Raw genomic sequence first — 12,267 nt, 5'->3', positions numbered from 1 at the left:
GATGACAGAGTAAATAAAGTCTTCAGTGTGACAATGAGGGGACTGGAGATGAAGGACACTGGCTGGTACTGGTGTAATGAAAGAAACCATGAGATCCCAGTTCATATTACTGTCAGTCAGACAACTACAGCCACAACCAGCACTGAACGTAAGTAATTAATTTAAATCTGTCTGTGAATCATTCATGCTTCAATATATATAGATAAATGCTAAGTGACCATAACAGTTTCACTCATGTAGGGGTCTTTGCTTTTTCTGGGACAATCTGGAGGGTGGAGCTGTATTTACCAGGGTATTACCAACAAGCCCCAGGGTGAATAAAGTAACGTAAAAGTATCTTTATCATCTTCTGCAGTATGTTCCATGGGTCACACACTATGATGAAATTACCATCTTGTTGGTCATAGCAAGGTTATAATAGTTTTGGATTTTTCATTATAGTTTAGTTTTATTTAGTTTTGACCTTTTTTTCCCTCTAATTTAGTTAGTTTTAATTAGTTTTTAGAGCAGGTTTGCTAGTTTTAGTTAGTTTTCAAAATGCTTAGTTTTAGTTTAGTTTTTATTAGTTTTAGTATTAGTTTTCATATTTTCATACTTTGGGTTATTTGTCAGGTGCAGGATTCAAAAAGATCAACCATCCACAACAACCAACAGTCTACAAGATAGCAGCTTAAGTGCAAAATGTGTGTGATACTGCTTCTGATACAGGTAGTGTGCCTGGTACAAATCAAAATAGCCAATAGACTAAAGACACACATGAACTTCCTCGCTCCTGTCGATGTTTAGCAGCAGACTGTGGGCCTTGCATCACTCCACCAGCTCTCTCCCCCCTGTCTGTACACAGACTCGTCTCCCCCCTCATGAGGCTGTCATGCTGCTGTCGTCTGCATACTTTATGATGTGGTTAGAGGCGGTCTTGGCGGAGCAGGCGGATGTCAGCAGTGTGAATAGTAGGGGGCGGAGGCAGCGGCCTGGGGGAGTTCCTGTGCTCAGACTGACGGGAGCAGAAGTGATGTTTCCTGCCCTGACAGACTGTGGTCTCTGTCAGAAGGTCCAGAATCTGGTGGCAAAGTTACATTTTCAGCCCAAGATGGGACAGATTTTGAGTTAGTTGTTGTGGCATCACCATGGTGACGGTAACCTTACGTAACAGTCTTTATTCTCCAGGCGTGTCAGTGTGGTGTGAAGGGCCGGGGTTATGGCGCCCTCTACAGGCCGGTTGGGCGGTATGCAAACTAGTATGGATGAAAGGAGACAGGGAGGTTTGCTTTGATGTGTCACATGACCAGCCGCCCAGAGCCCTTCATTATGATGGAGTGAGAGATACAGGTGGATAATCATTAAGCCCTGGAGCAGCTGTCTTCTTAGGCACCGTATGACTGTGGCAGTTTATAGGCAGTTGGGGATACATGCTTGTCTGAGTGACGTGTTAAAGATGTCTGTCATGCCATCTGTCAGCTCATGGGCACAGTCCCTAAGAACCCCACCTGGAATATTGTCAGGACCAGCAGTCTTACGTGGGTTCATGTTACACAGAGTGTTCCTCACTTCCGCTGTGGATGGGTGGGGTGTCTGTTCATTGGTGGGAGGGGTGCTCTTCTCTGCGTTGTTGTGTGACACATCAAACCAGGCAAAGAGCTAGTGAAGCCTGTCAGGGAGGGAGGGGTCACAATCCATGGTATGTGAGGGGGTGTAATCTGTGAAGGTCTGTATAAGATTAAGATTAATTTTATTAATCTTAGGGGGAAATTACCAGGGACACACAATGTATGCAGCGTTTTGGAAAAGCCCATGGATTTTTTGTCCATAAGCCCTTCTTGCGGCTCTGATGGCCCATGACTGAACGGCTCTAGCTGTCTTTAGGGCCACAGGGTCACCAGACCTGAAGGCCACGTCCTGTGCTTTTAGCCTGCTGTGGACGTTCGCTGTGACCCAGGGCTTCTGATTGGCTTCACTGAAGACATTCTAGCCAATGTGGCTAAAACAGTCCTGAAGTGCAGAATTGGCTCCTTCTGGCCAAACTCTGACCTGCTTGATAGTGAATTTGGACCGTTTCAGTAATGGTGTGCAGGCTGGTAGGAGCATGGAGGCTCTGTGGTCTGATTGGCCGAGGTGGGGGCTGGGCTTTGCCTTGTAAGCCTCGTGAATGGTTGTGTACCCCACCTCCAGAATGATGTCCCCTCAGCTGAAGTCACAGCAAAGCTAAAGGGAATGAATTTAAATATCTCAATTAATCACAAAGAAATTCTTTATCCTCTCATACTAATAAACTGTTGCTGAATATGGTTATTCATTGGGATTATAGTTTCTATACAGGTGCCATGGTGGCCCAGTAGGTGGCGCTGTAGCTTCACATCTCCATTTAGGGGTATGAATCCGGCTTCTGCTCTGTGTGTGTGGAGTCTGCATGTTCTCCACGTGCTGTGTGGGTTTCCTCCCACAGCCCAAAGACATGCAGTCAGGCTAATTGGTGTCTCTAATAGAGAGAGTGTGTTTATGTGCCCTGTGACTGACTGGCATCCCGTCCAGGATGTACTGCATCCCTGTGCCCTGTCCTGCCTGGGATCGGCTCCAGGCCCCACATCCCTGATCAGGATGAGGGGTTAGAAGATAGATGGGTGTATGGCTGTAGCTTTATATGTCTGTATGAATGTATGGAAAGATTAACTTACATATCAACATTACCTCTAAGAGAGACATCCCATAATACAGCTCTTATTACCAGATCAGATACAGGTCCTGCTCTTTGCCAAATACACGAGTGTCTGATCTGTATGTTACACCTGGGAGCTGCACTGAGTCCTCGGGATTCACTGACTTCTAGTTTATGATGTTTGTGTTTAACAATAACAAGAAATTCATAATTCAGGCATTTTTATACATTGTGGGGATGAATCGTTACTAAAGCTGTCAGACTGGCTGATGTGTCTGTAGCTGGTTTCTAATCCCAGCAAAGGCCAGTGTTACAGCTGTACTCTGTAATAACTGATCCAGGTCAGTCATAAATACATCTTGGTGTACAAAGTCATGTCAAGTGGCTTTTATTTTTATTGAAACCATATACAGTGATACAGTACATAGTGAAACGAGACGATGTTCCTCCAGGACCATGGTGCTACATATAACACTACATCAACACAGGACTACATAAAGTGGAAGAGTGCAAAAAGTGCGACCATTGCAAAGACAGTGCAACACAAGACAGTGGAATAGAAGAAATAGAAGAAATGATAATGGGTGAGAGAGGCAGAGCAGAGCAGTGCTACTGGTATACAGTCCTGATGGAGGTAAAGTATAAAGTGACACAGTGCAATGGGTTGTGCTAAAAACTAAAAGTTGTACAAAAGTTCATGAGGTAGTGGGGTGTATAAAAGTGTGTGTGTGTGTGTGTGTGTGTATCAGTCCAGTCTGTGATTGTTCAGGAGTCTGACAGCTTGGGGGAAGAATGTTACACAGTCTGGCAGTGAGGGCCTGAATGGTGGAGGGTGAAGAGAGTGTGTGAGGGGCGTGTTGGATCCCCCACAATGCTGGTGGCTTTGTGGATGCAGCGGGTGTGATAGGTGTCTGTGATAGATGGAAGAGAGGCTCCAGTGATCTTCTCAGCTGTTCTCACTATCCGCTGTAGGGTCTTGCGATCCGATACGGTGCAGTTTCCATATGTGGCGGCAAGCAGGTAGTAATACCGGTACACGACTATGCCACCTGGGGAATTTCACCCCAGGAAATATTACTTTAAATTAAGAGCACACAGGTTCGTCTTACTGAGTGGAGCTGGAGACGTGTTTTATACAAATAACCATTTATTGGAAATAAAATAACACACTTCAACATCAGCAATCCCAAAGAAAGAAAAGAGAAAAGAACCAGCGACCAGACTCCGGCTATTCGCCGACTAACCAGCAAGGAACAGCTGTTCAATAAAGTTGATCTAAAGGGGGAATGAAGTCCACTACCACACGCACACAAACACACACACGTGCTCCACCACACAATTATACAGCACATGGTGAACGTATGACCACCACCCCAGACCAATCAATTCTGTTCCCCAGCCGGTCAACCAACGACGGCCACTGGTATACCACAAACGGAAAAGTAAAAAATGTATATAACAGTAACCACGAATCGGCGTGGTATTATACTAAAAATCGGTGGACAAGAAAACAATGAACAACAATAATTTCCCTGTAGCAGTCCCCAACAGGAAGGGCAACCCCAGCGTCTGTTGTTAAACCACAATCCTGATCCGATGATCCTTGACACGTCCCAAGACTCCCACGATCAGGAGCGTTCAATCAGTTGTCGGGCAGCGTTGAATAGCCAAAAAAAAACAAAACGAACAGAACACGAAACAAAACAAATGTAGGCAAAACAGCAGCGACAGTGCAGGCCCAAACTTTTACATTGCCTACTTGAAGAGACGTACACCGGAACAGATGACAAATTGAGATCATAATCCTGGAGCTGCAACGCAATCGCACCCACAAAGCGCACTTGTTCTCGCTTCCCGATACGCCAAGACACACAATAAAGGTAACACACAGCCAGCGTGCCACCATTCCACACCAAGCCACTGCAGTCCGGGAGGGGGGAGGGAGTTACCGGATCGGGAAACGCCAATGACGGCACCGCACCATACTGTAGGTGTGCTATCCACTTGCCTTTTCATACCCGCAAGGTATGTAAAATACACGCCCCTACCGGAAATAATCAAATCTACCACAAAAGTCCACCCTGCTACACATACAAGATAGTGATGCAGCTGCTCAAGATGCTCTCGATAGTCCCTCTGTAGAAGGTGGTGAGAATGGGTGGTGGGAGATGGGCTTTCCTCAGCTTTCACAGAAAGTAGTGATGCTGCTGGGCTTTCCTGGTTATGGAGCTGGTGTTGAGGGACCAGGAGAGGTTCTCCACCAGGGGAGCACCAAGGAATTTGGTGCTCTTGACGATCTCCACAGAGGATCCATCGATGTTCAGTGGACAGTGACCGCTCCGTGCTCTCCTGAAGTCAACAATCATCTCTTATGTTTTGTGCACGTTCAGACACAGGTTGTTGACTTTACACCAGTCCGTTAGCTGTTGCATCTCCTCTCTGCATGCTGACTCATCGTTCTTGCTGATGAGACCCACCACAGTCCTGTCATCGGTGAACGTGATGATGTGGTTTGAGCTGTGCATTGCTGCACAGTCGTGAGTCAGCAAAGTGAACAGCAGTGGGCTGAGCACGCAGCCCTGAGAGGCTCCAGTGTTCAGTGTGGTGGTGTTGGAGATGTGATTTCTGATCTGGACTGACCGAGGTCCCTCAGTCAGAAAGTCCAGGATCCAGTTGTGAAGGGAGATGTTCATGCCCAACAAGCTCAGCTTTCCAATCAGGAGCTGAGGAATGATTGTGTTGAATGATGAACTGAAGTCTATGACCAGCATTCGTACATATGTGTCCTTACTGTCCAGGTGAGTGAGGGCCAGATGTAGGGTGGTGGTGATGACATCATCTGTTGACCCGTTGGGTGTAGTGGGTCCAGTAAGGGGGGCAGCAGGGTCTTAATGTGCCTCATGACGAGCCTCTCGAAGCACTTCATAATGATGGGTGTGAGTGCAATGGGACGGTAGTCATCGAGGCAGGACACTAAGGACTTATTTTGCACGGGAACAATGGTGGTGGCCTTGAGGCACGTTGGAACGACAGCAGTGATCAGGGAGAGGTTGAAGATGTCAGTGAGGACATCTGCCAGCTGGTCTGCACATTCTCTGAGCAGTTTTCCAGGGATGTTATCTGGACCAGCAGCCTCCCGTGGGTTAACTATGGGAAGAGTTTTCTTCACATCAGCCGTGGTCAGAACAGAGGCGGAGTCAGACATTTTATACACCCGGGGCTTAGCCCCAAAGGGTAGTATGCATGTGGGATTGGGGGGGGGGGGGGGGGTTGGGGTTAGAAATGACTGAAAAACATGCTGTGAAGTTGAAGATTTATTAGGCTGTGACTCTACTAACCTATCAGAAGCTTCTTAAGCTCAGAATGGAATCGTCGGGAGTTTTCTTATTAATTAAAGACACAATAAACTTAGTGTATATATACTCCTAAATTTGATGAAAGTGATAAAAAATAGACATCTCTCTCTCTCTCTCTCTTTATTCTGACATTTAACTAATTCAAAAGATATTTCAATATTTATTTATATAAAACAAAAAAGTTTACTCTAAATTGATGTTTAACAGTAAAAATTTTTTTATGTTTTTTCCCTAAAGTGTATGTAAATATTTGGTTTCAACTGTGAATATACTGCTGTGTATTGAAATTCCTCTTTTTTTGCATAGAAATATATTGAACAACATACAAAGCATAATATATAAAATAACATTTACCTGAGTTTTTTTCTGTGAAAGAAGCCCCTTATGTCCATTGTTGTGTACACCAGTACATAACTGAAACCGATTTAGAGTGCTTTATTTAGCCGTGGAGGGTAACAACTGAAAATATGAAATAAACACACATGTAATCTAACTCTCTAAAAAAACAGCATTGTTGTTCGGCTTTTCATTTCGCCATTTCTTGATTCACTCGAAGAGCAAGTAACATAATATGGGTCAAGTGATCAGTTTGATATCAATCTTTTGTCAGCGTCATATTTACATTAGCTATTTGTACAGTACGAATGATTTGCTTTGGTACCTGGTCAAACTTAAGCTCTCCTCTGTCTGCCTGTCTGCACTTCTCCTACAGCAAATTCGCAGGCAGCAGCTTCTCCCCCCTCGCTCACATGCGTAAGTGCTGTGCTCAGTCGCCTAGTGCCTGAGCTCGCATCATACCAAAATTATGGGGAATTTACGACTGTGCGCTATGTGCTTCGAATATTCTGTGTAGTTTTTGTTTTATGCAGTTGTCAGTCAAGCATCTAACTATGAAATAAATTACACTCCAAAAGACCCTGGGCTTCTGAAACAACAACCCGGGCTTAAGCCCAGTAAGCCACCCCCCCCCCCCCCCCCGCTCCGCCAATGCGTCAGAAACTGAACCTGGTTGTTGTGAGGAGGGGCGGACTTCCTCACCATCACGTCGTTCTGAGCATCGAACTACCATGAATAGAAGTTGTTCAGCGCATCTGGTAGGGAGGCATCACTAACACAGGCAGGTGTTGTCGTCCTGTAGTTGCTGATGGCCTGGATGCCATGCCACATGCGCCACGTGTCACCGCTGTCCTGGAAGTGACTGTGGATTTTCTGGCCGTTTGCACCCCGTGCTGCTCTGATGGCTCGAGACAGTTCGGCTCTCGCTGTTCTCAGGGCCGACTGGTCACCTGCTCTGATGGCGGAGTCTCGAGTGTTTAGCAGCTCACACACCTCTGCAGTCATCCACAGCTTCTGCTTGGAGTGTGTTGTGATTGTTTTGGCCGTTGATGCATCTGGTGATGTAGCTGGGCACAGAAGATGTGTGTTCCTCCAAATTGGTGTTGTTGCTGCCTCCCTAAACATGACCGAGTCAGTGTGCTCAAAACAATCCTGAAGAGCAGAGACAGCTCCTGCAGGCCAGGTTCTCACCGGTCTCAGAACCGGTTTGGAACGTCTGACGAGCGATCTGTATGTTGGAATTATCATGACAGGCACGTGGTCTGAATATCCGAGGTTTAACAACTTTTAAGGAAGGGTATAAATGCTTTTCCAAGGATCTGTATAATCTGTATAATCCGGCCACCGGCATCAGGCGACGCCGAGGACACCCGGTCTCCATAGCAACCTGAGGACATGCAGTGTCTCCAGCAGATCATGTTGTAGGTCGATTTTTGGATGATCCTTGCAATTTAGAAGTGTTTGGCCTTGGTAGACATGAACACCGTTTGTTCTGATGTCCATGAAGTTGTGTTGTGAAGCAATGTAGCACAAACACAGCACCATTTTGGATCCGGAGCGGCCACTGTATGCTACTGCCACGCCGCCATCTTGCAAAAAAAAATCATATGGGATCTGAAGACTTTGGACATGACCTTAATTTATTATTCTGTATCCAACCAGCTACCCTAATGAATATTATTCATTATTCTATTTAGAATAATGTTTTATAAATAACCTTTTCTTTATGAGTGTTTCCTGCCTGACAGAACAGAGTTTTTCCTTTTCCCTCCTAATCAGACACCACAGTCCTTACTCCAGGTTCTGCTTCTGTCTCAGTGACCATCAAGCCTTCTGCTCCTGGATCGACCCCCACAGGAGCCAATGATAAGGAACAGAGGTTAGTATTCAGCTCATAATGCTACAGCGTCTGACTGATCATACAGTAATGGGAAATGCACATTATTTTTATGAAAATAAAGACATTGTGTCTATTTTATTTTTCTTAATTATAGTATCCCTGAGATGGCATCCCATCCAGGCTGAGCCCCGGCCTTGTGCGCTGTGCTGCTGGGGATAGACTGCAGGCCTGTTTGGAAGATGGATGGATGGATGGATTTTACAAAACAGTAAATGTGTAATCTAATAAACAGGGATGCATGTAACTGGTGTACAAGGACTCATTGGCTGTATAAAGGTTCACATGCATGGTGATTTATTTTGTAAATAAATGGGCATCTGCGTCGCTATGATAAGAAGTTGCTGTGCGTATTGCTTTATACGGTGAATCTGTACTTCCACACCAGTTTATGTGAATCTCTGCTAATAATCTTAATAAAACTGGCAGTTAAATTGTCTAGCTAATCTCATGCTCTTTGTTAATGTCTCCTGTTCCTCACATGCAGCCTGTGTAATAGTACAGATGTGGCTGAACCATGTTGCTGTCACGGCACGTGCAGCACGGATCGGGGAAGCAGGCGAACGGAAGCCAGGGATCGGGGAATACGGGTTTTAATGCAAAACACAGAACACGCAACAAAACATCAATGACCGAACTGGGTATACAAACAGAAATGCGGACTAAATACACTGAACTAATGACAACAATCCGAAACCGCTGTAAAACACTGGGATTCCACATGAGGTTAACGAGGAGGCGTGGCACACATTAGGATCGGACGGAGCGGGATATGACAGAACCCCCCCCCCGCAAAGGCGCGCACACCGGGCGCGCCCGAGAGGAGGCGACGAACGAGACGAGACCAGGGAACAGGACCTGAAAGACAAAAACCAAAAACATCAACGAGAAACAGGAAACAAGACAGAGACACAGAACAGGAACAAGAACAGGAACCAAGACAAAACCCCACAAAGGACAGGGAACGCAGACAGACAAAGAAGGGAGACACAGAGGGCACAGAAGGAACACCGAACGACGACACAAAGGGGCTAGGAGGGAATACAGGAACCACAGGAGGGACAGAGGGACAAGGAGCAAAAACAGGCGGGACAGAGGGAAAGGGAGGAGGAGCCAGGGGAGCCCGAGAGAGCCCCGGCGGGCGACGGGCAGCGGCCGCAGGGACCGCAGGCGACAGGGAGGAGGGAGCAGGAGGGAACCACACAGGGGCTAAGGGAACGGGACGAGGGAGAGACGGAGGGGACACCAGCGCAGGAGGGTAGGAGGGGGAAGCCGCGGCAGGCGACGGCGCAGCCGGAGCCGGCGAAGGCACCGTCCGACGCCCCGCCGAAGCAGGGGGGCCCGGAGGCGACCGACACGGAGCCGGAGACGACGCCGAGGACCGGCACCGAGGCCCCAGGGGGGGACCCGGAGGGGACCGCCGACCCAAAGCCGGAGGACCCGCAGGCAGCCACCACGCGACAGCCAGGGGCCGAACGGGCGAGCCAGGGGGCAGGGCAGGCGGGACACGGGCCCGACGCAGATGTCCCCGCCCCTTCCGGGAGACTGAGAGGCGGGGACCCGGCCGGGGTCTGTCACACTGGGGTGACGGTGGCAGAGTCACAGGGGAAGTAACGGGGGCAGTCACAGGGGAAGCCAAGGCAATCCCCGAGGGGTCCCACTCCAGCTCCCCCTCCAACTCCACTACGGAGGGGGGAGCATCAGGGCAGCAGTCCGGGACCTCCTCGGGGACAGGGGCCTTGGGAGGCAGAGCTGGGAGCTCAGGAGCCGCGGGCAGAGCGGCGCCTCGGCAGGCGTGCGGCCAGCAGGGGGCGCCTCGGCAGGCGTGCGGCCAGCAGGGGGCGCCTCGGCAGGCGTGCGGCCAGCAGGGGGCGCCTCGGCAGGCGTGCGGCCAGCACAGGAGTCACTGGGAGCATGGGGAGCATGAGAGTCACGGGGAGCTCAGGGAACTGGGCAGGAAGTGCAGGAGCAGGAGACGACACGGGCGCCTCTGGGTGCACTGCAGCCTCAGGAACCACAGGGGGCGCAGAAGCAGGGGCCTCGGACGCGCGACCAGCAGGGGGCGCCTCGGCTGGCACCTCGGGCACGCGGCCAGCACGGGGCGCCGCAGGCAGAACAGGCTGGTCAGGCAGGACAGGCTGGACAGGCAGTGCGGCCGGCGTTGCCGCGGGCAGAGCGGCAGGCAGCGTGGCCGGCAGGTCCGGAGCAGGCAAGTCCGGAATGGTGGGTAGCTCCGGAACAGGCACCAGGATGGGCGCCGGGCGAGCAGGCGCTGCTCCTTGAAGGGCTTTAGAGACCCGGGGTATAGCATCTCTTACGGCGCGTATGCCGCCGTGCCCCAGGCGCTCCGGCCGATAATGATATGCCTCTAATGGAGGCGGCTGCTCAGCCACTGCGACTGGGGCTTTGGGTACCTGTGGGAGCGTCGCTGCGAGGGTGTCCGTGGTGCTCAGGGATTCCCTCTGATCACCGACCAGGAGAGACGCAGGGGAGAGAGAAGCGGCTCCCAGGCGGACGGTTGGGGCTTCCTCGGGGGCGTCTCCCTGTCCGCGTTTTTTCCGCTTCTTCTTTGGCCGTCTTAATGCAGCGGGCAGCGGCGAATGGGGTGCCTCTGGCAACTCAGAGAGCGGACCGAAAAGCAGTCCGCTGGCGAGGGCTACCTTCCGCATTTTTGCTTCAGCCACCCCTCGTCTCAGCTGCCGCAAGTCTTCGCGCACCTTTCCTGCGTGGTGCGCTTCTCCGGGGAGAGACGTCTCCAACACGTCCCTGCTCCGGCTGGCCATAGCCAGAAGCAGGGGATCGTCCTGGACTTCGGGCTGACGAAGCCAGTACAGAACCTCGTCCACGAGGGCGAGGTATTCAGCTTCGTCCGGCTCCGGTATTTCGTTTGTGAGTTCGGTCATTCTGTCACGGCGCGTGCAGCACGGATCGGGGAAGCAGGCGAACGGAAGCCAGGGATCGGGGAATACGTGTTTTAATGCAAAACACAGAACACGCAACAAAACAACATCAATGACCGAACTGGGTATACAAACAGAAACGCGGACTAAATACACTGAACTAATGACAACAATCCGAAACAGCTGTAAAACACTGGGATTCCACATGAGGTTAACGAGGGGGCGTGGCACACATTAGGATCGGACGGAGCGGGATATGACAGTTGCTATAAAGCATATAAGACTTTACTGTTCAAATCCACCCTCTTATTCAGCTCCTTGGTCCAGCTGGCTCTGTATGTAGGACTGGGCTTATTGGTGCTGCTGTTGGTCATCAAGGTGGTTATAATTCTGTCAGAGTAGATTCACTGCATTGTTCTTCAGGTTTAAACGTGATACATGTGACTGACAGACACACTGATGTATTATATGTCTGACAGGTGGGGGCAGGTTCTGGATGCTGCACTGAAAGCTGGGACTGGTGTGTTGTATCTGATCTGCACCATCATCGCCATTCAGCTGAACTGGTGCTCCTGCAGAAAGAAGGGATCCAATCAGAGAGAAGCAGAGGGAGGGGCCAATACAAACAATCTGGCAATCTGAATAATTATACAAGCTTATAAAGACATTAATATACATGAGTGCAAATAAATGAGCAATCCTCAAGGCTGTATAAGCAAGGTTATGCTGTGTTTGTATGAAATCCTTTTTATATATCAGGAGGGTTTCAGTTTACGCTGTAGCCATTTATTTGTGCATGAATCTCTCTGTGTCAGAGGAAGCTGGGTGGGGTGACCTTTGTGGAGCAGAATGAGACAGAAGAGCTGTAAAATAAATGGTTGTGCTAACTGCAGTGAGGCCTCTCTCACGCAGTGTAGGATTGTCTGCTGGGAAACTGTACAGCCAGTGCTTTGTACCGCTATATCAGTAAGTCAAGTTGAAAACCTGGATCAGTAAATTCCACAGTAAATTTCTTTACATGATTTAACAGTAACCCTCTTATTGTGTTGGTGATAATGCTCTCTTATGTCTCCAGTGGGAATCAAGTGGGAATAGAAAGAATCACAGAGGGCTGGGAGATTTAAA

The 12,267-nt window shown here is 49.3% G+C and overlaps 1 protein-coding gene and 2 long non-coding RNA genes across 3 annotated transcripts in view; all 3 read left to right on the top strand.

The window, feature by feature from the left end:
* LOC111859620 (CMRF35-like molecule 8) overlaps positions 1-12,267 on the top strand; it is a 120,787-nt gene that overhangs the window by 48,868 nt on the left and 59,652 nt on the right. The window lies entirely within an intron of this gene.
* Positions 119-8,489, top strand: LOC140588678 (uncharacterized). The gene is made up of 3 exons (XR_011989831.1): positions 119-148; positions 8,125-8,224; positions 8,340-8,489. It is a non-coding gene; the product is annotated as an uncharacterized lncRNA (long non-coding RNA).
* On the top strand, positions 10,083-12,164 carry LOC140588682 (uncharacterized). The gene is made up of 2 exons (XR_011989836.1): positions 10,083-11,520; positions 11,622-12,164. It is a non-coding gene; the product is annotated as an uncharacterized lncRNA (long non-coding RNA).

Source organism: Paramormyrops kingsleyae, chromosome 4 (genome assembly GCF_048594095.1).
Source record: "Paramormyrops kingsleyae isolate MSU_618 chromosome 4, PKINGS_0.4, whole genome shotgun sequence".
NCBI lineage: Eukaryota > Metazoa > Chordata > Actinopteri > Osteoglossiformes > Mormyridae > Paramormyrops > Paramormyrops kingsleyae.
The sequence above is the reverse complement of the archived record's forward strand: the minus strand, read 5'-3'. Positions and strand labels throughout refer to the sequence as shown.